Here is a 4,170-nt window from a genome sequence, read left to right as displayed (position 1 = left end):
TTTGTACATTGAGTTAAATCCCAAATACTTTTATCACTTAACCTATAAATGTAACAATGTGCAGCTGTACATGTTTTTTTCAAACAATATAGCAGTGTCACATAGAAAACTTTAACAGTTCCTTAGTATCATCAAATACCTAATCGATGTTTAAAATGATTAGACAGTTGGAAATTTGGAGCTTCTTTGTATGAATCAAGATCAAACAAGATTCACACATTGAGACTGTTTGATTAGACTTACAAACCTCTTCTAGCCTGAAGATTTCCTTTTCTCATCTTTGTTCCCTCTACTGCAGTTTATTTATCAAAGAAAGTGGCTGTTTGTCCTGTAGTTTCCCACGATGTGGATTCTGTTGGCTGCATCCCCTTGGTACCTTTCGCATGTTCTGCTGTCCTCTATGTTTTCTGTAACCTGATGACTTTGATCTAGAGAGACTTCATTAGACTGAATTTCATCTTTCTCTTTTTGCTTATTCTTTTTTGACATGACAACGATTTATTATTCTGTGTGGTCATGTCTCTTTTTAAATTTTTAATGGACCTTGATGATCATTACCTAGATGGGTGAACAAATATGGTGATGCATAGTAGAGATATTATTCCTCTTTTATTGGGTAAATATGCCTTTAAAGATAAATTTTATCTATTATTTGATTCCATCATGGTCCAGTATGTATTGGAAGCAAATTAGATGTTTGAAATCTTTCTCTTTTTGCAAACTATTTATTTATTTATTGCAAACAATTTAAAAGCTAATTCATTCATAGAATTCTCCATTGATGACTTCTAAAAAATTTTTTTTTATTATTTGGTACAGGTTCTCACTACACTCATAGTGATCCTCTTGTCTCAGCCTCCCCAGTGCTGGGATTAGAGCCATGCACCACCATGCCTGGTTTTGGTGGCCAGCACGGCACTCCTGTGGTTATGGGGCTGGCATAGCATGTGGTAACAGCAATCAAACCTGGGTCCTTGGGCTTGCCAGACACGCGCTTAGACTGCTGAGCTATCTCCCCAGCTGCTTGATCACTTTTATTTATTTATGTATTTATTTATTTTTTGGTGGTACCAGGGATCGAACTCAGCACCTTGTGCTTGCCAGGCAGGCACTTATTCCACTGAGCTATCTCTCTGGTCCATTGATCACTTTTTAAAAGCTGTTAAAGGTCTTTGCCTCCATCTTCTCCCCAGTTAGTTTCAGTAGATTCTACCATTTTCATCCTTTGCTAGAAATGTATGCTTACTAAAATTAATAAACCATCATTGGCACATCACTACCCAAAACCCATAGCTTATATTACAGCTAAGTCTTGGTGCTGGAACAAAATATCAGATACAACTGAGAGGAAGAGAGGTTTATTTTGGATCACAGTTTCAGTCTGTACCCAGCTGGCTATAGGATGGAGACAATGTGTGAGAAGGGCCAAGTGAGTGGAAGAGAAATTAGCAGCCAAGAAGCAGAGAGACAAGGGAAGTGCTCCAGACAGGAATGTCCCTTTCCAGGTCATGAGCCCGTAACCTACTTCCACCCAGTCTCCACCCCCTACTGTGCATTCAGCTTCAGAACTCATCAAAGACTGACTCTACTAAGAGAGTAGCTCCCCCAAGATCCAGTCACCTTCCCCATATATAAAACTTTTGTGTCCATAAAACAGTGTTACACGTTCCTTGTGTTAAGACAAATGTGACAGATATACCACCACATCATTCCTTGGATTCAGAAATCACTAGCCAAGATGCTTTTTCCCTCTACCTGTAGAGTATTCTTGATTTATAAGCAATGCCCAGGAATTTTAGTTGTGTTTTGGAATTTATGCTTTATCCTAAAGACAATGAGCATTTTCTTTTTTAATGTATTTGGTTGTTGCAGGGTCTCACTATGAAGCTCGGACTCATAGTGATCCTCCTGTTTTCAGCCTCCCCAGTGCTAGGATTACAGGTGTGCACCACCACACCCACCTGGACTCTGGGGCCAGCTTGGCCTTCTCTGGGGGGCAGGGCTGGCACTGCATGTGGTACCAGGGATTGAACCGCAGTCCCTGTACTTGCTTAAGCAGGCTTTGTAGTCTTTGGCCAAATGAGCATATTTTATAAGATTTTAAACATTTTCAGTGAGTCACTCTGCCTGGATTCAAGGTAAATAAAGGATATGGGGGAGCAAAGGTGGTGGTAGAGGCAAGTTAGAATCTGGTGAAAGTTTGTGCTGTTCTGGCCTTAGTGGTAACAGAGAAGATGGAACTAAGTAGTTAAATCTATGCTGTTTGGGAATTAAGAATCAGTAGAATTTTGTAGTTGATGTCCAAGATAAAGGAAGGAGTCAGAAATTTGTTTTTCACTTGAACCGTTGAGTAGGTGAAAACATACTTGCCCTTCTTTAGCCTTTATACCAAGTAGCATTTTGTAGTTTGCATATTATTGCCTGTTTAATGTTTATCTCACCTCACACAACGGTAAGTGCTGTACATGAACTAAGGTTCATGCAAATTTTGTTGCTACTGTAACCTTAGTACCTACCACAATCTCTGAACTAAAATAATATGTTCAATAAATATCACGACATTATCATACATTAAAACAGGGGAAACATGCTTGTGAAGATTACTTGATCGACATTATTTTTTAATATGTTAAAATGTCCAGGAGACATATCCCACCTGGAAATATTTGTTTGAAGCTTAAGAGGTAGCTATAAAAAAGGGTTTGGGCATTATCGGCCTATGAATGGAAATTTAAGTCATGGAAGTAGAGAGATTTATTGTAGAATAAATCTTATTTTTTCCCTTGCCTGTAGAGAAAAGGTGGCCTAGAACTAAAACTATTCCAATTCAAAACTCCCAAAACAACTGCATAATAGTAGTCAGAAAAGTAGGTTTTTAACTAACGCACTTGCTTAGGCAAGCACTAGGAGACAAGGGTTCTATGCCTATGCCATGCTGGCCCTGCCTCTAGGGTGCCCTTAGACAGTGACTGAAACTGGGAGTGCTGGCCCGTGCCTGTAATCCCAGCTCAGGGGAGGCTGAAAAACAGGAAAGATCAGTACAAGTCCAGTCTGTGTAGTGAGACCCTGTAGACCCTGTACTGAATATATTAAAAGAAAAAGAAACTACTTGTATTTTGATACAAAAAATTTTATCCTTGGGTGTGTTCTTTGCGGGGTACTTGACAAGAAAGCTAGAATTGCTCAAGGCCTTGCAGTGCTTGCTATCTGCTACCTTGTTCCTTGCTACCAAAATATTTAGCCAAAATATTTTGTTTGATACTTACTGTACCTCTCAGGATCTATTAATGACAAATGCCCTGATACTGTGTGTTGGGGATACTCCTACAACATTTACAAATGCCCTGATACTGTGTGTTGGGGATACTCCGACAACATTTACAAGTTGTTGCTTATAACTTTGCTTTAGCCTTTACTTCCTGCTTGTACCAAGCCTAGGTGCCAGCCAGAGACAAAAGCTCAGGGTCTTCTTGGTTCTTTCTCTAAGGTAGATTCAGTTTTCTAAGTTCCTCAGTGTGCACACTTGAATATTCTCATTCAAATGAGGAACTCTTCCCATCTCTTCCTCCAAGAATTTAGGTGGCCTGTTCTGCCATAAGTGGCTTCATATTTTTCATTTTCCTACAATACTTCAAGCAATGATCATTGCTTTTCTACCCTGACAAATGATGAGTGAAGAAAAACAGGAAAAGTTTTTCAGTGAATCCTCACACAGGTTACAATAGACAAGGGCTGGTAAGATAGCTCATTGGGCTAAGCGCCTGCTTAGGCAAGCACAGGGACCAGGGTTCAATCTTCAGTCCTGCATGCCATGCTGGTCCTGCCCTGGGTGCACATTAAACCAGCAACAAGTTGGGGAGTGGTGAGTAACGCCTGTAATTCCAGCACTGGGGAGGCTGAAAACAGGAGGATCACTAGAGTCTCATCTGCATAGTGAGACCCTGTACCAAATACATAAATGAAAAAAAAAAAAAACCAGAAGCAATAGACAAACAATATTTGAGAACAAGATCTGCTCTTCTCCTGTGGTCAGGATCCTGGGGTTTCTCTGGGAGTGTGGGTTGCCATTGCCAAGATAGCTGAATTGGGGGCCAGCGAGATAGCTCAGTGGTCTAAAGTACCTGCTTAGGCAAGCTTAGGCAAAGTGCAGGGACAGGTTCAATCCCCAGC

The sequence above is a fragment of the Octodon degus genome, unplaced genomic scaffold (assembly GCF_000260255.1).
Source record: "Octodon degus isolate 3935 unplaced genomic scaffold, OctDeg1.0 scaffold00026, whole genome shotgun sequence".
NCBI classification, from domain to species: Eukaryota; Metazoa; Chordata; class Mammalia; order Rodentia; family Octodontidae; genus Octodon; species Octodon degus.
Note: the sequence above shows the minus strand (reverse complement) of the source record.